Source organism: Ammospiza nelsoni, chromosome Z (assembly GCF_027579445.1).
Source record: "Ammospiza nelsoni isolate bAmmNel1 chromosome Z, bAmmNel1.pri, whole genome shotgun sequence".
NCBI lineage: Eukaryota > Metazoa > Chordata > Aves > Passeriformes > Passerellidae > Ammospiza > Ammospiza nelsoni.
In genome coordinates this window covers 59,770,864-59,797,990 of record NC_080669.1, presented here as the reverse complement: position 1 = coordinate 59,797,990, position 27,127 = coordinate 59,770,864, and the positions used below count along the sequence as shown (strand labels likewise).

Sequence of the window (27,127 nt, the reverse complement as noted above, 5' to 3'; positions counted from 1 at the left end):
CCGGGCCCGGATGCATGACGACCCCCGCGCGACCCCGCCTCGCCGCGGCAGGTGCGCGCTCACGGGGCGGGCCGGGGCGCGCCCCCGCGCGTGCGCGCGGCCGCCGCTGCGGGCCCAGGATCGCCGCGGCCGCGCCTGCGCGCGCCCCTCTCGCCTCCCGGACAAGATGGCGGCCGTGGGGGCGCCGGCTGGGGGTGGCGAGTGAGGGGCAGGGGCGACGCGGCCCCGGCGCCGCGTCTGAGCTGAGGCGGCTGCTGGGCAGGGACAGCGGCAGGGGCTGGGCAGGAGGCGGCCGGGGGTGTCCCGGAGCTCCGCGGCGGGGATGAGGAGCCGAGAAGCCGGGGCAGGGAGCCGGTGAGGAGGGACCGGGGCTGCTCCGTATGCGCGGCTGGCCGGCGCTCCTCGCCGCTCCGGAGTCGGGGCGTAGCTCGGCGGCCCGGCGGAGGCGTCGAAGGAACCGCAGCGGCTCTGGCGGGGGCAGGGGAAGGCGAACAGGTGAGTGCCGGGAGCGGGATGAGTCCTCGGGGCGCTGCCCCCCTCCGGTCCAGTGCGTGTCGCTCGAAGCCCGTGCAGCAGCTTTGCTTTGCTTTCCTTTTTTAAAATTTTATTTTGCGGTAGCACGATGTAATTTGACATAATTTAGTGGTTTGGTCCTTCAAAATAAGTCTGAAGGCATTCAGTTACTCCCTAGCTAGAATATCCCTGGAGTATGAAGGCTGCGTCTTAGGAAGAACTGAGCCGCTCTCTCCTGTGAAAAGATATTTAAAAGCCTTGACCTGCAAAAACCATAGTTAAAAACTCCACTATTAAAAGAGTAATTAACCTCAAAACTCTGTGTTGGAAGGTTCTGTTTTTTCTGTTACGTGCCCTCTGACCTCTGGTGATGAAGGATGGGTGTGTACAGGTGTCTGTGACCACAGCCTCAGATTCTGTAGTTATTCTAGCCTTAGCGGCCATTCACAGCTTCAGAATTGGCTGGATGTAAAGCAGAATAGCTCAGATTTCTGTAAACATCAGACATCGTTGAGTAAGTGCAGAGAAATGAAGATTCCGCTGTACTAAACTGACTTACTTGTTTGCTGCTGCCTTGCATGTCCCCTCTCAGCTATAAACAATATAATGGTGCTGACCTGTAGAGCTGTAAGACAAGCCTTTTGTTAACGCTGTCACAGAAACTTCTAACTTTCTGAAAAAAATAAAACATAATTCTTCAGAATCTGTTTTCATGTGATTGCTTCTACCAGCTACTGGTTGAACTAGAGGAGATAGTTTTGTATACTAGGTGGAGAAGCACAGGTTTGCAAACTTTGCTTCAGAAGTACGGCCGACATTTTGGTAAGTTAAGGCTACAACAAGAGTTAAATGAGATTAGGTCATTAATTGAAATGCAGAGAAACAGAACCTTTTCGTCTCCAGGTGCTATAATATTACATTTTTAAGCTGACTTTGAAAAAGCTTGAATGCCAGATGGGTTCGTCCAATCCTAAGCACTCAAGAAATATTGAAGTGGGCATCATGAGATCATTGTTATGCTTCAGCGTCAACTTCCTTGATATGTTTTTTTCCTGTAGTTGGAGTGAAGACTATTTATAGCATAGTTGTGCCCATTGACAAAGGCCTTTCATGTACTTACTCTCCTTAGATGCTTTAGGTGTCAAAAAAGTATAATATTCAGTTAGCGGTGTATATGTGCTTGGTTGCATAAAGGAGAAAAAAAGATTGTGGACAGCCATATGGTGATCTAGTTACTGAATTACTGGTTTTCATTTCTAAGAAATACAATAAGAAACTCTGCTGAGCACAAAGCATGTATTACAGCCTGCCTTGTTTATGCCCATCCCCCAAGCAATGAAACCCATGCTCAGGTGTGTCAAGTGTTGGTACCCAGACATCTGTTGCACAAAATATTCCCCACGTAACTGACATCACAAATACACAAATGCAGGTTTTTTTGGAACATACAACAAATACCATCAGCAGTATGCTATGCCACTGTATGCATAGAGTTTGTGATACTGTTTTGGTTTGTATTAATGCTAAACTAGTAGCTGTTGACCCTAATAAACACCTGCATTTTGTATTTGTAGTATCTCGAGTATGCTTAATACACAAATATATATATTTTATGTCTAAAACTCAGTGTAGAAATTTACTTTTCATAAATACTTTCAGGTTATTTTTAGAATCTCTTCTATCTAGATAACCTCTAGAGTAAGGCAGTTATATATCTGTCATTGTATTTAAAATGAAACAGCTTAGTTAACAATAAATCTTCCTCAATCCTGTCATGATTGAGAAAGAAAATTTTGATTTGGCTCACTTCATCTTGGCAAAACTCTAAAAATTCCTTCTTTCTGCACAAGCAAAACAGATTGAATTGGTTTTTAATGGTTAACTTTTGTGGTGTCTTTCAAGCAACTCAATAACAATAAACAAAATTATTGACACAGGTGTTAGATATATGCTTTTGGAAATATTAGCAAGCTGTTCTGAAGTATCATGAGTGCACAAAACACCATAGAGGAAAGGCTGAGGGAGCAGGGCCTGTTAGTCTGGACAAGACCAGAATCACAGCAATGTCTGTAGGTGTCTGAGGGAAAGGTGCCAGACACTTCTCCATGGTGCTGAGCAATAGGAAAAGAGGAATGGGCAGAAACTGATGCACAGGAAGTTCCAGCAGAATATGAGGAAGAACTTCTTTGTGCAGATGATCAGACACTGGAACAGATTTCACAGAGAGGCTGTGGAGTCTCCTTCATTGGAGATATTCCAGAACCTGGACATAGTTCTGAGCAATGTGCTCTAGGATGACCCTGCTTGAGTAGAGAGGTGGGACCATTTGAGCTACTGTGTCCCCTCTGCCCTTACACATCCTGTGAGTGGGAAGTGAAAAGACACCACTGATTTAGGGTAGTATTCATCTTGTCTCTACTTCTACAACTTCTCAGAAGTTGTTCCATAGCATTGTACAGTAGAAATCTGTTAATCCTGTGGTCTTCACTCACACTTACCTAAAATTCAGTGTAGGAATCTTTTGAGTTTTGTGTTGTGTCTCATATTCTTCTTTGAGTTATCTCAGTATAATTTGGACATTAGAAAGCCATATGTAGTTTTTTTATATCAAGTTACCATGTTTTCACAGTATGGTTTTAGTAACTTACCAGATATTGATACAATAAGCAATCATTTGGCTTTTAGGTAATGGACTTGGTTAATAAAATACAGACTTTTTAACTTTTAATGGAAGTATCAGTATTATGTATGTTAAAAGAAAAAAAGTATCAGGATTGTTTTATGATCATTTAAGTGTATTTGGAAGTTTCCATTGTAAGTTTAAAAATGTATGTATGAAACATACTGAATGAATGTATGTGAACTCTGCTGGGAAATAGTTGTAATGCATTTTTCAGTGAATCTTCTAATGGTTTGCTGTTCAAGCTTATGTTATTTTCATAATCCTTTTTTTTACCAGTATTGGTAAAGTAAAACCCCTATTACTTCATAGCCATACATCTGACACCCTTCAGATTAACATACCCAACTTAAAAAGTTTCAGTACTGTTTCACACTGTTGGGATTTTGGTTCTAATCAACTTGAATTATCACTACAAATACAACTTTGGATAAAATAGTGTTAAAAATAACTATGATGGTTATTTCAACAGCAGAACATGAGCTGTTGCCTGATTGCCATTCAGTTTTAGTTGAAAAGTAGCATTGAGTTGCATCAGTTGTAGCTGGGTGATGAAGCAACTGGGCAGTGAGCATTTGCTCAATATTGTACCTCAGTTTAACAGGGATAATGAAGGATATGGGAGAGGTATGTGGTTGGAAGAAAGGTTAAAAAGATAATACTTGTTTGGATTTGGTATCTCCATGTGCTACTCTGACACTACCTCTGATACTGCTCGCTGCTCATGGTCACAAAGATAGTATATGCTAATTTGAACCGACTGCCAAAGATTAATTGAGTTCATGAGTATGTTCATTTGTGTCTTAAAGCAGTCATTCTTTATTAAATATTAGTAATCTCTAGTGGAAATAAGACATTTTAGAAGCATTAATTCTTTTTGAGATCAGAGAGAATGCATTTTGCCATTACTTCCATGTGAATTTTAAGAAGATAAGAAATAAAATTCAGTAGACAAGACTATGGTGTGAATATGTAAATACAGTTGTATTACAGGACAAGTAGTTTGATTTCTCTATGGAGATGTTAAACTAAAGCATTGAAGTTTAAGTAGCAATAGCATTTTGATATGACTTTCATAGGTGTAGTATTATTCTTCAGGGGTGCGTTTTAACCCTAAGCTGATAGAACATTAATCTGTAATGGAAGAAGAAACCTATTCAGGTAGACTTTTATTTTCAAAATAAAAAGAATTTAGGCTGTGCAAAATAGTATAGTGATACCGCTCTTAATACAGTGATTTTTTTGAAGCTATGAACTTTATATTCTTACCCTGTAACAGAAATTTGGTGACATAGTCAAACATTACTTAATACTTAGCTTCTCACACATAGATTAAATTGTTGGAGTGAAAGTTGCTTATTTTTCTGGAAATCAGATACCAATAAAAAGCTCTTACTTTTGCTGTTAATGGTATGATTGTTGGCTTCTTTAAATAGATTCTGAAATGTGCTGAGTTTCACAAAGCTGAGTTTGGCTTTTAGTAGATTCGCCTTTTTTTGTAGTAACTGGCATGTGGAGGGAACTGGAAGGAAACTAGGACTTCTCATTGTTGTGTGACAAGAGTGCAAAGAAATCATGAAAGCATAAATTGTGTGAGTTGGCTTTCCCTTTATTAATGGAAAAAGGTTCTCAGGATCACATGAGCCTTTTCTCTTCTCTGAAACCCCTGCTATGGAGAGTCCACATTGCTGCTGTTCTTCTATTTAAAGAGCCTCAGCCAAGAATCTCTTTAGAACTAAGCTATATATTTTCTTACAGAATAGTGTTAAAAAGTCCAATTTAACACATTTTACTTAGGTGTGTGAAGCAAATATGCCTACTTCATCTCGTTCTCTCACTTTAGATGAAATAAGTCGTAAAACTCAGTATAGTACTTGGCTGTGCTTTGCTATTTCTTGGAATAAGATTTAGATTTGTTTGCATACTATAAGTTGAAATTCAGCTGATGAATGAGAAGCATTTCCCTCAAGCTCCTACTGGCTTGTTGTATTACTGACTCAGCTGGAGTTTGTGGGCTGAGTTGAGGACTCTGTGTGGGTAGTGAGGTGACTTCTGATTCAGGTTTGCCAAGCTGACCTCAGTGCCAGGGCAGGCCATTGTGCTGAGTCCCATCTGTCTGCAGGATGACTGGGGATCAGGCCCTGCCTGCCTGGGATCCTGGCATGGGCTTATGAAAGGCAGGTCTGGCTTCACCAGCCTGGTCTTCTATTACAATGTGACCTGCTTGGTGGCTGAGGGAAAGGCTGTGGCTGTTGCCTGCCTGGACTCTAGTAAAGCCTTTGGCACCATCTCCCACAGCATTCTCCTGGAGAAACTGGCTGCTCATGGCTTGGACAGCTGCAGTGCTGGGTGAAAAACTGTCTGGACACCTGGACCCTGGGAATGGTGATGAATGGAGTTACATCCAGCTGGTGGCTGGGAGTTCCCCAGGGTCCAGTGTTGGGACCAGTCCTATTGAACGGAGTGTTCCCTCAGTCAGTCTGCAGACAGCACTAAGTTGGGCAGGAGTGTTGATCTGCCAGAGAGCCGGAAAGATCTTCAGAGGGATCAGAACAGGCTGGATCAGTGGGTGAGGCCAATGGCCTGAGGTTTAAAAAGAGCAAATGCTCAGTCCTTCCTTGGGTGATAACAACTCCTACAGCTCTACAGGCTGGAAAACTGCCCTGTGGGATAAGAGGGGAGCTGGTCAAGAGGAGCTGAAGATGAAGCAGGTGTGGCCAGGGGGCCAAGAAGGCCAAGGGCATGGTGGCCTGTGCCAGCAGCAGTGGGGCAGCAGGAGCAGGGCAGTGAGCGTGGCCCTGTGCTGGGCAGCGCTGCAGCCACAGCTGGAGTGCTCTGTGCACTTGTGGGCTCTGGGAAGCACAAAGGCATGGAGGAGCTGCAGCGTGTGTAGAGGAGGGAAGGGAGCTGGGGAAGGGGCTGGAGCACGAGTCAAATGAGGAGCAGTTGAGGGGGCTGTGGGTGTGTAGCCTGGAGAAAAGGAGGCTTAATGGTAACAGTATTGCTCATTACAACTGCCTGAGAGGAAGTTGTAGTGAGGACATCGTTTCGGCCTGGTAACAAATGATAGGACAAGAGGAAACAGCTTACACCAGGGGAAGCTTAGGTTTGATATTAAGGAAAATTTCTTCACCAAAAGGGTCGTCAAGCATTGGAGGAGGCTGCCAGGGGAAGTTATGGAATATCACGAAGTGGTAGAAGAAGTTATGATTTCCAAGTCCCTGGAGGTACTTAAAAGACATGTAGTTGTGGCACTTAGGGACGTGGTTTAGTGAGTGATGTCTTGGCAGTGTTATTGGTGTTCATGATCTTCAGGGTCTTTTCCAACCTAAATGATTCTTTAATCCTAAAAAAATGGCAAATGAATGCCTGAGTAAGCATGTCAGGATAGAACTTTTTGCTGAAGTAGATTCCTGCTTCTCATTTTGGTTTATCTTCTAACATCTGAATTGTTTGGTTTTGGGGTTTGTGATTTTAGTGTATATTGTTTTGTAACTGTTCTTGGGAATATGGAAAGGTAAGAGAATAAGAAATTTCTTATTTCTATAACCATACTGGTTATAGAAATAAGAAATGACGTTCCAGCATAGAGGTGAAAATTAGAAGTACTGTAACATTAAATGTATCCATATAATTTCAGTGGATATTACCCATCAGTGTCTTGCAAGACTTTTTTTGTGCAGAAGCTGTGTGAATATCTTTGGTCACAGACTTCATGTTCAGATATATACAGAATGGATCTGTACACAAGCAGTATTCCATGTTGCTGCTTGTGTTATGCTTGGAGAAACAGAGTAAACTTCAAAATGATAGAAGCAAAGTGTTACTACATCAAAATTATTATAAGGAATTTGGCCAGTCTACTTCTTATATGTCATGTGGCTTCGTGTTGGAATAATTCAATGGAAATTCCAGTGTGTTACTAGAAATGAAGAAACACAGCATGTAGTGTACAGAGATCTTTGTTGTGATAAGTGTTTCTTGCTTTTGGGTTTTATAGTTAATAGGTTTTTATAAGTTGTTTTGTAATAAATTTGTATCCTTCTCAGTTGGGATAGAGTTGCAGACTCTTTCTTCTCTACAATTCATTACACAAGTCGTTAAAAAGATGATTTTCCTGCATGTTGTAGGTAGTTGTTTCTCGGTGTGCATAGAAAGTTCTTGCTTGAAACTGATCTCTGTTCTCAGAAATTATTAATTTGCCAAGTAGTGGAGTTTGATGAAACTAATACTGTTTTTCATGCGACTCCTCGGTTTCTCTTAATTACAACTTACAGCTACAAAAACACTAGTGCTGCAGAGAAAGGGAAAATTGAGGTGAGTTTATAGCTAGACCTCCATTTCAGTGTTTTTATTTTCAGGGAGGAGAAGGGGAAGGTTTAGTTATTGCTGGCAGCAGAGACCTGAAGATCAAGCTTACACAGTCTGTTAAAAAGCAGTCATATATGCTATTACAAGAGGACCGCCTATCAAAATCACTTTTTGCACAGGTATGCAGGCTCTTTGTCATGCAAGAGGATAATATTTTTTTCACAGATAGCGTGTACAAATTACGAAAATACTGAACATACATTTTAGAAAGTCTTGCTGCATAGTTAACATTAATTAACCTTTGGATATGTTTTGAAGCATATGCAGGATGGGATGGAAAGGAAATCTACTGTGTTGATACCTACTTTGAGACATTGGAATTTAGTGGCTTGCAGAGTACACTGGTTTAGTTTGTAATTTTTTTAGAAGTGTTCTTTGTTTCAGACTTGTTATTGAAATAGACTCTCCAACCAGTTTGTTAGGTTAGGATGTCAACATTACTCAGTTTGCTGAGTGTATGGGGATAGCTCCACCCAACATCCACATCCGCTGTCAGAACTTTTCACTACACATTGTAGCAAAGAAATTAATGTTCATCGTCTATAAATAGGGTAATTATCTTCATTAATTAGTGTTCTGTCTTCCATCGGTTATTGTTTTCTTGCTTCTCATCCTAATTAGCCCACCTTTTCACTTGTTTTATTATCTTTATCCCATAAAGAGAGGATTTCAATACAATTGCTGAATTTTCTTTGTTACTTTCTTGTTTTAGAGTTTTGCAAAATGTCCTTGTGGTCCATAAATTCTGTTTTCCTTGTGTCCACTTTCAGCAGTAGATCTCTCTCCCAGGCTTTGTTAACATCCTCCTTGGACTGAGGTCACTGAAGCTTATCCAGGTTAATTGGAATTGGTTTAGAAGAGTTACAGTAATTTTCCCAAACTCTGTTCCCACAACAGCAAGCTATGACAAATCTTGCTAAATTCTGGCTACAGTGACAGATGACAGAGCAGAAATTTACACTACTTATAATTAATTAAAACAATACATTAGAAAAGTTAATTAAAACAATTAATTAGAAAAGTTATTGGGAAAGTTATATCATTAACTAAGCACATATGGTACAAAACTAAGCATTAGTCTTGGATAGGGATCAAACATTATTTTGTGAAGGTTATAAGAATTTTCCAACATTTTCCTGCACTGCTACATAGACTATTTTTTTAAAAAAACTATAACTTTGTATGGAAACAAATAGAGTAACAGGACTGTCATGTAATTGACTAGCTATAGGGAAGGCGTTTTGTGGGCCTGTGGTATAAGAATTTGAGCAGATATGTTCATGTTCTACAAGAAGCAGTCGTGCTGCTTATCCATCATAGATAGTCATGGTTTCTTCTACTATTGTGATGTAACAACCACTTTTATTTTCATTTTCTTTCTGTTGGAAACATTGAAGCATTCAGTTGTCGCTGGTAATTGAAATACTTAAAATGCTTCTTTATTAAAAAAAAGTGGAGCGAAATGTGCCTAATTTCTGATGTAGTTTACTATTGCAGTCCATTCCTTGCCTGCTTGAACCATCTGTAAAGAAGTTGTGGGGTAATGCAGCATTTTTTGAGTGCAGTGGTGTTGATCGTCATTTCAGTCATCAACAGTTACTTCCATTGCTTTTGTAAGTCTGACATCCTTTGGAACGGGCTAAACTATGAAAGAGGACATTCATTTTGGAAATGGAGTTAAGTAGTTTTATCAGACAACCTCTTAGTTTTATTAAGTTGTATTTGTGTGTACAGTGTCTGAATAAAAATACTGAGTTCCTCAGCTGTTCCTCTTGGACACAGGTCATAGTAGTGCTGTCTTTGTAGTTCTAAATTCAGATGCAAGTCTTGCAAATAACTTCCACTTTGTCTCAAGTCGCTGACATCTTAGTGTCATACTGCTGCTGTCCATCTTGGTTAGTGCTGCTCAGATTTCATGTGTCTTTTCCATGGTTACTTGTTTCCAAAACACCATCCTCATACTTGATGTGTTTTGAAAATAGACATTGAAAGTACTTTTTTCTGTGTTGCAAAGTCTTTTGGCAATCATATTGATCTGGATGGTTGGTCATGTTGGTCTTTACTATTCAAAAAAGTGTAAGCTTGTTCTCAGGACCAGAAATTTGGTATGCCTTCCTTTGTTAGCTTTTTCATGCAATTAAGTGGTGAGTTCTAGTGCCCAACACTTTGAAACATTGTCAGAAGTCTACTTATTGTCATTAAGGGTCCAAGTGGGTGACCTTTGCGCTGCTCCTGCCTATTTAGTACAAAATACTTTTCCTGTAGCTGATGTAGTTCCTGGTTTGAAATTTTGGTATTCTGTAGCAACTTGCTTATTTCAGTGAAAATGCTGGCCATCTTACCATTTTGCTGTTTATTTAAAGCTTCAAGTACATAAGTAGAGACTTCATTTTCATGACAAAGGGAAATCAGCTATCATTCTGAAAGAAAAGTTTGTACTTTCAGGCCTGCGTCGGTGCTCTTCCAGCACCCCTAATGCTTGCATGTTTAGAGATTCTTTGAGTGAAAAATTCCAATTTTTGATGGGCAAAGCATAGATCATAAAGGGCTTAGTAGCTGTGCTGCTTCTACTGCAGTAGAAGCAATAGAAGACCAAAGTCATCTTGAACTCCTCAATACTTTTTTTTTGGGGGGGGGGGGGAAGTGTTTTTTGTTGTGTCTTTTAGAATTCAGCTATGTTGTGGAGGGAGAGATACAGGTATTTGAGTTAGACATTCTACAAAGAAAATGCTGTATATTCCTTGAATAATGGGATTTCTGGAGTTAAATGCCTGCCTCTTCTCACTGAGATTGTTTGCAACGCCTGTATTTTTTGCTTATAAAGATCTACATTTAAGATCCCTATCCTTTCTAAGCTGTTTCACAAGAATGTCAATCCAAGGGCTCAAGTAAAGTCTCCTTGATTACTCTGTATTAGTCATGAAAGACTTGGATGTGGAATGAAGTTTGGGTTAAATTGTTGGCTGTCAGCAGGTGGTGTACAACAAAAATAACTGCTGTGTAGCACCTGCTGTACACCAGGATCTAGACTAATTAAAAAAAAAAAGCTGATTATGTTACAATTTACTTACTTTTGTCATCAAAAATTCATTTGTCAGCCGTTTTGGAGTAAATGCTTCAGTGCCAGTAACCCTGATGCTGCAATTGTCACCTGTCATTGCTGAGGAGATAGTGTCAGCAGGTAGTGCTGAAATGCCTGAGATTCCAAGGTTAGCAAATCCAATATATGATCATATATCCTTCCACACAGTTACTTTTTAACGTAAAGTTAAACGGATTTTTAAAAATAATTTTTTAGTATACTAAAAATTTTGTTTACAGACTTTATAAATACCAAAATTAAAAACAACTGAATACTTCCCAATTTCTTTATATACCTGTTTCTTTAATCATTCTTGATTACTCTTGATTACATTCTTGGTACCAGTTTTCCTTCTCCTCTGTATTTTAGCAGAATTACTGTATTAGGGTTTTGTTCCATGGTATTCAAATTGTTCAACTGCAAGCATTTCATTGTATAGGACTCTAATTTTAGCCCATTGTAGTGAAGCAGTGACTCTATTTCCACAAAAGCAAGGAAAAAAACTTTACTGAATGCATGCAAATGATTCCCAGTATTTGCTCCAGCATTTTTCTACTTCTTGTTTTGTTATTTCAGTGAAAACTGCAGGTCTAACTTAGAAATACAAGGTGAAGAAGGGCACTGTGATTTTTCTTTCTTTCCAGATATGTATTTTTATATGTATTGTTATATATGTTAATGACTTTTAGAAATCTGATGTACTGAACATGTCTTAGGGGAGAAATGACAACATAGAATGATACTTAATTCACATGTATAAGTGTATAAATATGTTCAAAATGAGCTCTAGAAAGGTTTAAGGGCAGGGCATAGCTTGGAATCAATTAAACAGTTTTAATTAAGTCAATCTTTTTGCTTTTTTTTTTCCTTTTTTTCACTTGATTGTCTCTTACATTTCGTGCAGGGTACCAAGAAGCATAAAGTATGCCCGAGTCCCAATTCATATACATATATGGTATATGATTATATTTTTGTCCTATAACATCTTTGTTAATCTAACATGTATACACTGTAAATCTATATCCTTGCATTCAGTTAGATTCATTCCACTGATGTGTTAATGCATGCCTGTGCAATCAAGTGGCCAGAATAATATGAGGCTTCTTTTTAGTTAATATAAGACTAATGGGATGTTTGGATTGGCATGGAATTAGGTCTCTGACAAAAGCTTTAGATGCCAGTCGAAGTGATGGCTTGCTAATTAAATGTCTAAATGTCATTAAGACCTTGAGAACTAGGCTTGATTCATAAAGCTTTTTCCAAAAAAATGTTTCAAGTGCTGGAAGCTGAAAAGAATTAATTGAATGGAGAAAGAGAACTTGTCTTCCTCTAAAACCAGTGGATTTGTGTATTGCTTTGTTTTCTATGAAAGAGTAGTTGTCCATACATGACTGTCTTTATACTGTTCCAAATCACTCTCTCAATTTTACTTGTGAGCAAGATGTCCAGGTCTTTTTTTTTCCACAAGTGAAATAGTGCCCAGAATGATGTAAAGCTACTGAAGAATCCATGTGGCAGTCTGGTATGCATGCAGCAAGGAAGACTTGAAACTAGTTGTATAGTGACAAAGCCTGGTTGTAATTCACTGTTGTCTAGTTTAGAAAACAGTGATTTTCTAAATCTCAGGTTTAGAATATTTTAACCTGTTCAGAAAGTATTGGAAGATGTGTCTATCTTCAAGGTACCCGTGCTGCTGTGGCTGTTTTATTTTTGCCCTCTGCCAGTATATTAACACTTGTCTTAAAGTCTACTGCTCTGAATATGGGTGGCTTTGGAAGGTACTTACCTGTTACTTAGCCAGTTCTGACTAGTGAGTAGAAGTGATGGAGTTCTTTAGAATCCCAAGTAATTGTCAGTGTGGGCAGTTTGCGACCTGGTTCACTGTTTGAAGAACTGTCTGTTTTATTCAATCTGTGTTCCTTTTAAGTTTACATCCATGTACCATTTCTGAACATAGATGGATAGTACTTTTCATCATTCTTGCCTCTGTTAAGAATTTTTTAAGTTCTAAATATAATTATATTGCTTCTGTCTTCTAGAAGCCAGAACTGCTTTATGTTATGTAAACCTCATATCCTTAAAAAGACACTGGTTTTGTGCTAAAGCAATTCTGCTGTTCAAAGCCCGTGGTGCAGAACATTACCAGGCCCTTGGACTGGGCAATAAGGTTGTCATGAGCCTCACTACCAGCACTTGGCAGCATTTGCTCCTTGGGGGAAGGAGGAGCAAAAACCAGTAAATAGAAGAGCCCCAGGAAAAGTGTCAGCTAGGTGTAGACTAGAAGGCCCCTGCTCTTATAGCTCACTCACTGAAGTCATGCTGTGACTCCAGCCTTTCCTGGAAGTGCTTGGACATTGTGGAGTCACAGGTGCTGTCCCACCCTTCTGTGTGGTGGGTGCACATCTGGGCACACAGAGCCAGTTCTGGTCAAGTCACTCATCCAGGTGGCTTTAGTCACACCTGTGTGTGATAATGTGATGAATGAATGCCACGACATGAATGTTGAACAAAATTCCCAGTGTCCAGTCACAAGATGGGGCAAAAAAAAAAAAAAAATCAAGTAAAGCAGAAAAATAAAGAAGTGAGACTAGAAAACAAGTCATTCATAGTCTTGAATAAGAAAATTTCAATTACTGCCTATTGTGTTTCTGGAGAACGACTTTGGTTTTCTGTTTGAGTGACAGAAGGGATTTTGTCAACGGCATGGAATCTCTCCTATTGTTTCTTCCTTGTTAGAACAAGTATTACCTACTGTGAAGATTTCTGCCTTTCTCTTGCCACCTGGGGTAATTAGCTTACAAAATTAACTCCTTCAGTGTTGTGGGAAATACTTAAAATTCTTGAGCTCTCACTTTACCTTAATTTTCAGGCATTAAGTTTCCCTGCAAGACTACTCTGTTTGGATTTTTTATTTGTGTAGAAAGAATGTATTATGTTTGTTTGCCAGAGTTTTCTTGAGATTGCTCAGTTTACTTGAGTTTGCAAGGTAAACTTTAAACTTGAATAGTTTGGATTTTATCATTAAAATGTTACAAATTACTTCTAGCAAGGGATTCTGTACTTGATTAGAAATATATACATTTATAAAGAGTCATGGATCTGTGAAATTCAAATCCATGCTGAGAAGGACTGTTTGTGTCAAATGTGACTAAGAGCTGGTGTTCTAACTGACTTGCACTGGAGATTTTTGAAAATACAGTCTTTTCATTTAAGATTGAAGTATTCATGTTATGTATTAGGAGGAAGAGGAGTCCTCTAGTACACTTAGTGATGGAGAGCTTTTATAGAGAGAGTGATGGAGAGTATTGTTGTGATTAATTAAAATTTTTCCTTCTCATATTTGTAGGGATTGAAATCTAAGATGCAAAGTACACCAGCTATGTTAGTTTTAAATTGTTACATTTTAATCTGTTTCTGCAGGTCACAACATTGTATACTTTAATCATGCGTTTCTATTATGGGTTCTAAGATTTAGTGCATGCAATTGAAGTATTTTGGTTGAGTTGCTGGTGACCTTGAATTCAAACTGGGAAGAGAAACTGGAACTGAAATATGTACTCTATCTAGATCAAAAAATTTCTCCCTTCTCAGTTTTTGACAGACTTAAATGTGTTTTTTCAGCTCTTTTGCTCTACTGATGCTTTATTTGTTCTGGGCATGGATATCAGTCCTTTTCTTTAACTGCTTTTTCCCAGTACTGTACTGAAGTAACTTGGGTAGTGATAAATTTTCAGTAGTAGCCGTCTCAGATGGTGATTTTGTTACTTTGGAGATGCATGGTGATTTCTAAGATGATGAATGGCCCAAAGAAAGAGCAGTTTTGTGTGACTCCTAAAAATGTGGATCACAGAGCACTGTTGCTACATGTGTAGAGCTTGGTACTGGAAGCAGCTTGTCTGGAAATACAATGAATTTTTCAAATTTGTATTCCTTTTCTACTCCACAGATAGATCAATTTAAAAAAAGTATTCATGCTGCTTGAATACTAGGCAGAGCAGCTTATGCTTGAATTTTTACCCCCTGTTGGCTATTCAGTAAGCTGGACCTTCATTTTTAGGAGAATATATCATAAGATATTACAGATTTCTTAGACTTTTATTAAAACACTTCCCTCTCCAATCAAAAGAAAAAAAGTCTTTTCCCCCTCGCTAGTGTTACTGAAATTAAGATTTAGAGATGTCATTAATTCAAAACCCCAACAAAAGAATGTAACTCCTAGCACCCACACCAGCAACACATATTTTGAATTGAGGTTGTGTATTTTTAACTTTCAATAAACTGACTAAACAGTGTGCCAAATGAGGAGGGAAAAAAGTTAGTATGCCATCATTGCCTAGAGGATTGTGTAACAGCAATTCCCTAAGGGAGTGAGACGCAAATCATCCAATGACACATTTTTATGATAAATAAATAAGCTGAAGTGAGTAAAAATGCTTCCAAAACAAGAGCTAACCCAAAAATATGACATGAATCATTATTTGCAGTGATTGATATGGCAGTGCGCAGAAAAACTGCATGTTGGCCAGGTGTCTTGGAGGGTTGTGCTACCTGAGAGCGCAAGTCCATTCTTGTCCTGGTTTTCAGCTGAGATTGAGTTAATTTTCTTCTTTCTGCAGGAGTGCTGCCTCCCACAGCAGCTGATCTTTGCATTTACTGAAATCAATTAATGGAGAAGTTCGGTATTGGTCCCAAGAAACGAGCTGGGGGATTTTCTTTGTTAACCTTACCAAGCAATCAGCTCGATCTCGATGGTGTGAGACTTGATTATAATTGTTCCAAGACCTTATGAGTATATGCACACTGCAAGGAATTAAATTCTGTATTAACTGAATCATGAACTTTCATGTATTTCGGACCTGCAGTGGGTTCCAGCACTGTTCAGTGTGATCCTTACATTAGAAGCTGTAGAGCAGTAAAAATTGGTAGTTTTTGAAATACCTTGTCTCAACTTGCGGCCTTAATTCCTACTGAACTTCTGTGATTTGATTAACTGCAGTAATGTTGAGAAATTAATTTCCAGTTTGTCTGATCTGTGCTGATGGATCTTTTTAAACTTGTGACACTTGAAAGTATTTTCAGTAAACAGTGATAGAAAAAACAGCCTACCTTTTTCTAAACCAGCTAAGTTGTACTCCTTAAACCATACAGAATAAATCTTCCTTGACAAGCCATTTTTATTTGTGGTTTTTCTTCAAACTCCCTAGTAATTACTTTTATGTACTGAAATATGGAATTTTTTTATATATCTGAGTATGATGTATGTGTCCTCAGATTCCTTGCCAGCACTTTATCTTGTAAATGATAGTTTTTCTAGATTGATTTGATACAGTTGTCCTGTTGTAGCTAAGAGCCTCTAAAGCTTGAGCCTTAATTTTAAGTGTTCAAAAGATTATAATTATGGTGAAAGAACTCACAGCCATGACTTAGCAAGATCTTTGTGTTTCTAGATCTTGTCACAGCCTTTCTTAATGCAGTGGGTTTTAAAAAACTTGTGTCTAGCTGGAACTTTTTTAATCTTAGCAGACTTGGAGAATGGTCATGGTTAACGTACGTTTTTTGGAAAAGGTCATTGCTTACAGGATTCCACAAAAATTTACTTTTCCTCCTTTTCAATACCATTGGCAAAAAATGTGTTGATGACCTTTAACTAAATAGATGACCTTCAGCTAACTGATTTGTTACCACTAAAATGTCAGAATGCTTACAAGAAATCAGCTCTTGCATTAAGAACATCTGGTTCAAACCAAACAAAGGGTGGACTGAAACAAAGATTGTGAAGAAAAAAGTAAATATTCTACTGATAGAGCTTCCATTTGTCAGAGTAGTGTAGAATTCTGGGATGCTCCTGGTCACTATAAAGCTTCCTTAACCATGTAGCATCCATCTTTAAGCAGGGACCTCTGTCAACTGTAGTGTAACAAGAAACTGAATCTAACCATCCACTTGCACATGCAGCCATCCATGTGTCATGTGAGTACTGCGACTTCTTATGGTTAATGCTGAGTATGAAGAAGCAGCAAAATAGGGGTTTATCTTGCAATCCAGGCCACTGCAAGTAAGTGTTCCAAGTGTGCACTCAGAGCAGATCTGCCATCAGACAGATCCAGAGTCTGAAGCTTCCCAAGAGACATGAGAAAATATACTGGTTTTTATCTTTCTTTAAACATATTTTTCTAGTCTATGGCCCCAGTGGAGAAAAGATAAAAAGTATGTATTACTGAAAAACGACCTCTGGGAATAATCTTCCATCTGAAAAATAATCACCCGAGTATCCCTGAGGTATGCCGACCAGGGGCTTTTATATTAAGATGTTCGGCCTTCAATACTATTAACAGACTACTGAAACAGAATTACAGATGGGCTAAAAGGTGCAATTACAAGTTTTCAAACTGGCCAGATAAGAAGTTATAATGTGTGTGTTGGCACATACCAACACAGCCTGGTCAGTGGGCTAAGCTACACTTGAAAGTCAGCTCTTTATCTGGTCACTGTGAACTCACTTTCTGCAGATTACAGACAAAGATTCCTAGCTCACATCTCTAAAATCAGCTTCCAAATTTCTTCAAAGGTTGAGCCACTTAGTGGATTGAATAAGCACCGTCCATGAAGCAAGAAGTGAAAATTACAATATGCAGATACAGTAAACTACCTAACAAGCCTGAAAGAGCTACAGCAGAGGAAATGAAGTGATATAATGCCAGGACAGTGTGATGTTCTTAGTTAGTGGAGGAGGAAATCATAGGTAATGTGACACAAAGTTTTATCAGGTGATTTTATTATATAGCTGAGATAGAAGAGTGGGTGGTGAAATACAGTGGATTAATGGTTTTCTAAACAAACTCTTCATTATTGCTTTACTGTTTTTAGAAAATGTGACTAATATTGCAGCCTGGGCTATGGCTCCACACTAGAGCTAACAGATGTGAGAAAGGAAGCAGTATTTCTCCTTGTTTGTTTTTTTGTTTTTGTTTTTTTTTCTAATTTAGAGCAAGAAAGTTTCATGCAGATGGAAAAACTTAGTGAGAGGGAAGAAAATATGAGTGGGAGATGCCCCAGAGAGCAGACTACTTCTGGACAAAAGTTAGGAATTGGCAAACAGTAGAGAGCATTAAATAGTAAAGGATTTAAAGAGCAAGTAATGTATTTCTGTACCTCTGACTTAGTTATGAAATAGCTAAACAGCATGCATTTTCTGCTTTTCTCATTTAGCTTATGGTGCACATCTGTGGTGTAATTAATTGACCCCACAGACAAGGAAAGATAGACCTTGTCATTGCTTGTGGAAAAATCTTCTGAAGTTCAGGAACTGGTAGCACAGCTTCCTGGGGAAAAAAAAAAAAAAAACACCAACGTGTAATTTAGTACATTAGTGTAGTAAAAAATCTGTTCTCAGTACAGAAAATTCCTGGTTTTGCAGGACTACTGCATATGTTCTGGATGATGCATTGGGAACAATGACAGAGTTATTTTCTTCAGTCTTTATTCATGTGCATGAGAAAGGCAGTCCTTTAGGTTCTTGATCCTCAGGAAAACTTCTGATGACCTTTCTAGCACTCACAGTTGGAAGTTCCTGTAGTTGGGAAAATAATATGCAATATATATGAGAGAATTTTGATGGAGAAAGCAGGGCTACAGCTCTTAATGGCCAAAACAGTGATACTAATGCCAATGGGAGCAAGTTAGGAGTTTTCTCAAGTGAATATATACAAACTTTCACTGTTCCTGGTCCTGTGGTAAGGACGGGCCTCAGAGGAAACCTGGTCTTTGTGTGGTAGTGAGAGACATGAATGTACCTTCACTAAAGTAATAAAGAAAATAAGAAACAAAGAGAATGTTCGGCTTAATTGATTTTTTTCTTCCCCATGTAAACTTGAAAGACACAAGACAACCTTTGGTTACAGCAGCTGTTAAATTTGTCATCAAGTCCTGTGTTGAGACAAAAACTTTGGTCTGCGTAAAACAGATGTGAAATGTCTTCAGTTTATTTTGTTAATGAAATCTATGAAGTACAATCTTTCTAAAAAGTGCAGTGTAATACAAGTCAATGCCTAAATCTTGCACTAGAAAATTCTGAAGGCAAGGTCTCAGCAGCACTATTGTTTTACGTTTGCAGGCAATGCCAGAATAGTTCTTGGCACCAGAGGGAGAATTTAGTTCATTACCCAACCACTCCCTGCCCAGGGTTTCTGAGGTAGGTAGTTCTGTGCATGTTCAATGACTAATAATGAAATATCAATCACTTTAAATATATTAAGTAGTGAAAAGCTTCTACAGAGAAGAGTATTGCTGCAGAGGGTGAGGCTGCAGAGGTTGAGAGAATTATGATTTATGAGCCAGCTATCTAAACCCAGAAAACCTCATGCAATTTCTGTTTTAGTAGTTGTGATTTTATGTGGCAAATAGATACTTTGGGGAATGTACTTTATGTTTTTAAAAATTTAGACCTTAACCTACTCAGAGATTCTAATTAGCATTATTTAGTAGGGGTTGTAACAGTTAATGACAATTTCATTTGGTTGCAAAATGTATTTTTATATATGCAATGGGAAACACCATAGAGGTTGTGTCAAAAATTGCCTAAAAAATACTGCTGATTCCATTTCTGAGCCCAAATTCCCATCTTACTGTTTGAGAATGCTGGGCTGAGTAGGCTGCAGGGATCTTGTCCAAAATCATAGAAGTAATTTGAAACTGAACAGGTATCTTTAGATACTAAAATTTTTTGTCCTTTGAATTTGATAGCTTACATGGATTCATGCAGAGATTTGAGTCTACTGATAGATTTAAAAGGATGGGTTTATGTAATATCTTGCAGGTCTGTTGCTAAGTCTGTCTTGTTAATGGTTTCTTTCAAGGAATGAAAAAGTCCTCTTGTTCCATCTGCCAGATAGAAAATAACTGGCCAAAAATAAACTTAGTCTAAAGACTTTTTCCTGTAAAATTCCTTTCTTTTTTCCTGAGAGCCTGACCTTTTTTTTTTTTTTTTTTCTCAAACAGGGTTTTGTTGGTATCAGTTTTATTAAGAAAATCCAGCACTGCACATAGAAAGCACTTTTTGAGGGAATATATTCACCTGTATAGCAGTGGTTTGACACCCCTGAAAGATGCAATATGGGAAGGGTCGAAGCATGCTGTTTATTAAACTGAATTTGACTTTATACTGGATATTGCTGCAGAGACAAGTACATGTGACACAGACCATAAGCTGCCATGTTTATGAAATCATAACAGAATGGGCATTACAATGAGGGAGGAAGGGAAGGCGTTTTCCCTCCCACTCAGCTGTCATCTTGGCAGAAAGCATTAAAGAATTTGTGTTTCTGCTTGTTCTGCAAATAAATGTAGGACTTCAGGCTACAGAACAGTGAATTTGCTCAGGTTGTGACTCACAGACTCAAAAAGTATTAAGGAGTAGCAAAAATCTTTTTATATAGTGGGAACTACAGTTAGTTTTTCAGAGCTGCAGAAAATGCACTATGGTGTGCATCAATAAATACATTATGTAGCCTTCCATCTTTAGTACCCCTGATTTGGGTTCTAGAAAATTACTTCTCAAAGCATAGTTTTTCACTTTTAAGTATGGAATTTAGTTTTAAAGTACCTAGTATTTCAGTTTCTTTGGTTCTCTGGTGTAATCTTTGCACACATCGTCATTCCAGGCTGTGTGGCACTTGCCACTTCTGAACACTTGCCACTCTTCAGGTTTAAAACTATTACTGGAGTATCCTGATTTGTTATTAAGCTACAACTCCTATTGCAACAATTTGCTAACTGATAACGAAGGTGTTGAGTGGTGTCTGTATTTATTTGAATGTATGCTTATACTAACATAAAGAATTTTAGGATGGAGAGAGCTTTACAATAACAATTGAGAGCATTTTGGTTTGCTTTTCTGGGGGGTGGAACAGTGGTGTATATCACTAAGATATCAAGTAAGAAGGCTTTATGTCGAATGACTAGCTACGTTCTAAAATTTGAACTGTTAGGAGTACTGTGACAGTTTGTTACAGTAGGATAGGATAAACTTCATTGCTGTGAAGTGGAATCAAGTGGATCATAAACCACCATAAACCATAGGATATCAATGATTACTGTAATTAATAGAAGCTTTATAGCAAAAAATCATAAAGCCTGGAACACTCTTAACTAATGGCCCACTCAACTTTGGCTTAAAGTATTTTACCATAACAGCTGGAGTGGCAGTACCTCTGCAGTTAGCCTGAGTGGTGAAGTTATAGAGAATTTTGTGCAAAAGTATCCTGAATGTAGCAGATGACGTGTCACATGTCTTAATCGTGAAAGGGTTTGAGGTTACCTGGTAAAGGGCATCTTTTCTGAGTGTGGATTGTTGCCTTCTCTGATTGGAAAAAGGAGGTATGAGGAAACAGCTGAAATGAAATTAGTAGCATTTAAGTAATGTGTGGTGCAATTGCTCGCATGCATGCACAGGCCTGCAGTGCCTTTAGTTTAATCTCATCCCAACCACGAGGTCCTACATGTTTGCTTGTCTCATGCAAATCAAAAAGATTATTATAAACCAAATGAAGCATTATAACAAGGCATATCAGGACATATGGTTTTAATGACTTACCTATCCTTATATCCCCTTGTATAAGCATATAATGCCATAATTTATGTAACAGACCACAGGGAGGGGCATTGTTTGCTCTGGATGGGGAACCACTGCACCTTTTCAGATGTCTTCTATCATGCCCTATTTTGTTGAAATGGGTTGCACTGCTCATAGATCTATTCTTGAATCATTCTAGGGGATTTTAAAGGTTTAATACTGTGCTGTTTCAGCAAAGCTGACTTTGATATAAAAGTTTTTTTTAAAGATTCCTATAGTACCTGCTATATAGATATTTGTTTTTTAAAATGAAAAACACAGCTGAAATATGGCTTAATTTCTGCTGTCTCTTGGATTTCAGTAGTGTGCTTCTGTGAGGTTTTAAGTCATCCTTATGACCACATTGTTACATCCTTACCCTTGGAGAGAGATAATTTCTGAAAGGAGATTATAAAATAGTTTCATAAATTGATTTCTTTCATAAATTCATTTGCCTTTTAGATTTTTTTTTTTTAACTGGTACTTATTGTTCTGATTTAACATCGCTTAAATGTTAAATATATTTGATTTGTTATTAAGCTACCAAGTAGCAGTTACAACTTCATATCTGAAAAGCACATGGAAACAATGTTTTACTGAACCGCAGAGAAATCTGAGATGCCCTTGAAGGACAGGCTTCCTGCTGCCTTTATAATAAGCAATGTCTCAATTTATTTCTGGGTGAGCTGCGCCTGCTTTAGTGGTACTACACGCAGAACCTCGTTTCATTTCTACATGAGAATTGTTAAATGTTGTGTTTCGGCGGGCGGGTTGAGAGGCAGCGGTGCCGCCCGGGCGGGTTCGCGCGGCGCGGGTTCGGTATCCGGGCGCTCGGGCAGCGCCGGGGGCGCGCCCGAGGCCGCGCGCGAAGCTCCGCCCGGGGCGGGGCGGGGCGAGGGCGGCCGCGCGCCCCATTGGCTGCGCCGCACGTGACCCGCGGGGCCGCGCTGTGCGCGCGGCGCTGGCACAGCCGGTGGCGCGGGCGGGGTCGGGCGCGGGCGCTGGCGCGGGGATGGAGGCGCGGCGGCCGCGGCCATGGGGTGAGTGCGGCGGCGGCGGCGGCGGCTTCCCGCCCGGGCGAGGCTCACCGCGCCCGGGACGGGCAGGGGTAGCGGGGAGGAAGGTGTTTCGCGGGTTAAAAAAAAAAAAAAAAAAGAAAAAAAAGCAACCCCTCTCCCCACGAAAACCAAAAAGAAAAACAAAAAAACCCGGGGGTGCGCGAAAGGGCTTTCGCGCGGTGGGGAGGGGAGCCGCGGGGACGGGCGGGCGCGGCGCGGCGCCGCCGCGGGCGGGACCGAGCGCAGTGCGCCGCGCCGGCCGGAGGCACAAAGCCCTGCGCAACCCCTGCGCGGGCTCCGGGGCCGGGAGGAGGAGGGGGAGCGGCGGCGGGCAGGGGTCTCGGTGCGGGCAGAGCCGTGGAGGTGCTCCTCGCGGGGCGGCGAGGCGCTGCCTGCGGGTGGCACCGGCCCGGCTTTGTTAGGGACGGGCGGCGGCAGCGCCTCCGCTGCCGCAGCGCGGGGGACGCGCGGGTGGGCGGCCGGCGGGAGCGCTCGGGGGGCAGCGCTGCGCCCTCAGCGCGCCCTGGGATCCGCTGACTTCTCACAGATTGATTTAACATCACAAAGAGGTGCTTGGGTCCGCGACTTAACCTGAATACTGTGGGAAATCTTAATAAATTATGTATGAAGCAGTGGGTCCTTTCTTCCCCTTTGTCAGATACGCGGCTTTTATGCTAGTAATTAGGTCATTGCTAGCAGAGCGCTCCTTGCTTTTGCAAAAATCTGTGGCGATTTTTGAAGGACACATATATCATTTCATCCTATTCGGCTTTCTTGTCAAGATACGGTATTCTTTCTATCGACTCACATGGAGGACCTTGTCTGTGGGTTGTTAGGGACATTTTTCGTTTGTTTGGATTTTCTTCAGAGGACCAGTAGGGCCCGATTTTGACTTGATTTGGAGAGGCATACCCTGAAAAATGCCTTTTAAAAGCGTACCAAGAAACACACAGCTTCTTAGTGTGCCGAGAAGTATTTGCAGTAAATTTCAGTGCATACGTGAATAGCACGATATAGATTTCCGTTTTTAAGTACTTCTTCCACCCTTTGCTGTTTTTTGTGTTGAAAATGCTTCTTAATTTTTTTCCTTAGTGTCTTTTTATCATTTGGTTAATTTTTTCTGTTATCTAATACAGGTAATAGATTTATGAGTATTTTGTCAAGATTATAGTTCTTTGAAAATATACATAAGCATGTATACTGAAAGACATTTCCTGGAACCAGACTCTTCTGTATTTTTAAGGAGACTTGAAGTAACTATAAATAGCTCATCTCCTCAGTTCTGTTAAATACAGTGATGGGCAAAAAAGGTTTGATAACAAAAAGCATCAGTTTAAATACCTGCTTTTTACATTCCCTCAAAACATTTTCTATACATACACCGTTATTTTTAGAATCATGAATCTCCTGTTTTATCAGTTACAGAGGCTTTGGATAATATTACATCTTAAAACGTCACTTGAGAACTTACTGTTTGGAATAACTGGTTTCAAGAGGTAAATTGGTGACAGTAGATGTTTCTGCTTTGGCATTCTTTACAATTGCTTAAATGTTAAAAGATAAGAATATGCAGAGGTGTTTTCACCACTTTTTTCTTAAAAGGAAAGAGAGTGACATAAGCACAGTAGTGATTATGGTGATTGTTATGGCGATGCTTCTTCCTGTACTTTTTTTACTCTTAAGTAGTATCACTCTATGTAACCACTGTAGTAGTTCTGTAAGTCACACTCTTAAAATGATAACTTGACTAAAAATGATTTTTCAATATAATACTTTAATTTACTTATGGGCACAAACTTTACTAAACGTCATCCGTGAAGTACAAAATACTTGGTTATGATAAATGTTCTGTTACATTTTGTCACACTTTGCCATTGTTATATCAGCATGGAATGATACAGCCAGCACAAGGTAGAAATGCGCATGGCTACAATTGGTTCCCTTGATCTCTAAATTCTTATGTTGGATTCCAGTATGCATCTTGATTTAGTGGGTAAAACATTATGTTGATGACATATGGTAAATTCTTTTAACATCAGTGTGGCAAAATCTTGTTTAAAATAGGCCGTACTACTATTGGTGTGCTGGGATGGTAAGTTATTGTCAGCAAAGATCTAGTTTCCACTCATCGTTTTCCAAAATTCACGCAGCACCCGTATGATCAAGTACTGATACATTTTCTGCAAAACAAATTGTCTTCTTGTCTTTAAAAGTCCTGAAGGGAACCTTGAAGATGACCCTGATAGTTCGCTCCAGATGGAGAAATATTTATTATAAATTATTTTTATAATATAGAATAGAATTTTTATAGTATGTACAATGGTTTTAATTATAACTGATTTGTTTCATGTTAGTTGTTTTGAGTTTGTTTTCTGGTAAAATAGGAAAAGAAATACCTGTCTCAGACTTTTTAATGGTTTAAACTTTCTAGAATTGAATCCTTAAAGATTACGAGAAATATGAAAGTAAACAAGAGCAAGTCATGTGCAGTAAGGACATACTCAATTAGTCATGAATTACAAAGATGATCATCCTGAAGGATGAGTGTTCAGGCTTATGAATCATTCCTGATCCAATGTAAGTTATGATTCAAATGATGTCTGGAGTTGTTTGTGTTCAATATAGTATTTAAATGCAAATCATGGTTCAAATTTTCACAGTCGTATTCTGAATACAGCATGACTAACCAGCTAAGGAACTTCCCAACCCCGAATTATAAAGGAAGAATTGGCAATTTTCTTGACAGTGTAAAGAAGTTAAACTTGACAGTTCATAGCCTGAAACACATGACTTCTTGATTTTCCTTTTTGTATTAATAAGAATGTTTTTTCATTGTTAGCATTCTTTAGTGGCATTCCAAGCAATAAATTATTTTTGTTTTTCACATAAACACATACTTGACCTTTATCATACTTGACGTGTAATGAGGCACACAAGAGTTCAGACCATGGTGTTCTCATTTCTTCTCCTCATGGTCTTTTATGGAATGCTGAGAACATGGATCACTTATCACTTTTGGTAAAACTGAACAGATGATGCTTCTGTTCATGGTTGGTGAGTACAGGCCAAGTATTGAATTTACTGAAGCATCCCAAGATATAATGATGGCTTGAAAGCTCTTGCCAAGTTATGAATTAATTTCTGGAAGAGTTAAACACAAAAACACAGTCTTTACCCAATTACCACTCAAAAGGATTTAGGAAGGTTGGGTTTATTAACATTTATTTTAGTCTGCTGTCCACAAAAATATCATGCACTTCATGCAGAAGTGCATAAAAAAACTAAAAAGAAAATCTTCTTCATGCAACTGAAGTACAGAGAAAATTGTGTGGTCCTCTTTTAAAGGGACTAATGCTTTCACAAGTTGTGTTAGGAAAACTAATAACAGTAATGGCTCTTCATCTGGCCTTTGCCTTTTGGTTGAAAACCCTTTGCCATGGTTGAAAACCCCAGGAATCCAGAGTATGCATAATCTTCAGATTGTAATTTGTTATCAATTTTTTTCAATGTCATCCTTTTCAAATGTATTAAAAAGAGTAGTGTTATATAACTTGCAATTAATTTTCTGTTATCAAAGCCCTTGTTGCTGAAAGAAACTGGATGAAGAGCAGTTTTCTGTGATGATTGCTTTTTATACTCCTTCTTCCATCTCTAATCACCTAAGTGTGCTAAAGCAGAGTGAATGAGAACATGAACAGAACATCTGCTGCTCCACTCATGGGGGGTTCTCATTCTGGGCTGAGTATTTTCTTAGTTGTCTCTGACCACATTCAAAGCCACTGACAGACAGCTCATTATATTTGTGTGCCCGCATTGCCCAGTTGAAGAGAACCCTAACAAAATGGCTTCCCTTTCAGCTGCTCCTGACTCAAATTTGGGGGATTGTTCTTAAATTCAGATGGGGATAGAAGGATCAAATATGCTGGCAACAAAAGGCCATTTTAGTGAAGGATGGACTTAGCACCAGATGGAAATAACATAGTTTCTCAGTGTGATGCTGGAGAAGGCAGAAATATTTTTTCTGCCATTTGGAGGGAGTCAGGATAATGGGCTTTTATGATTTGAGTCCAATGGAGTATTTTTCAGTGAGTAGGGAAGGAGAGAATTAGACAATGCCAGTGAAAGATAAACATTTTTAGATTGGCAAACCTTGAAACCTTGCCCATACTGAAATGGATTAGACAATCCCTGACACAGTCATACTCATTTTTCATAAGTTCTTGAACACAGCACTTGGAGTGCTGATATTTTGCCAGAGCTGAAAACCTGAAGGCAAGCTTTAAACAAAATAATTGAAAATTCAATACAGTATTCAGTCAACAGAGAAATTGAACTAATGCAAATTGGCGTGGCTTGATATGTTCAAAATAAGAACAGCAAAAGCCCCCCACACTTCTTTCTTATGACTGTATAGATAAGGAAGCTGCATGAAAATGGTCCACTTGAGGAATTTAGCTTGGAACAGCTGTGCTGGATTTTTTGCCCCTGTCTGTCAGCCTTGCCCCTCTTTTGGAAATAGCTCTGCAACAGCTGCTGAAGCATCGTGGCTAATGACGGAGCACAGTAAGCTTAAACTGACACCTATTTCAGATTACCTTGGCAGTCGAGCAGTAATCTGCAGTGGTTTAGCAGCTGCCACTTGAGCAGCTGAGCTCTTCCCTGGGTGGGAACCGTGAGGAGATGGGTGGAGCAGACAGCTGGAAAGGCACCAGCACAGCCCTCCCTGCCACTAGCCACAGCCACTGCTTCTCAGAACCCCTAGGCCTAGTGCTTTAAAATAATCTGTTTTTAAAGGGGGTTTAGAGTAACTAATT

At 39.4% G+C, this 27,127-nt stretch overlaps 1 protein-coding gene across 2 annotated transcripts in view; it reads left to right on the top strand.

Moving 5' to 3' along the window:
• The first annotated feature begins 373 nt into the window (after positions 1 to 373).
• The window catches only part of APC (APC regulator of WNT signaling pathway), a 93,674-nt gene continuing 66,920 nt past the window's right edge, over positions 374 to 27,127 (top strand). The window contains exon 1 of one of the 2 annotated variants that reach the window (XM_059492249.1): positions 374 to 495. The gene's annotated coding sequence lies outside the window, so the exon portion shown is untranslated. Of the gene's footprint in view, positions 496 to 22,265; positions 22,296 to 27,127 lie in introns of those variants that run through there. The other variant, XM_059492248.1, reaches the window with a different exon arrangement.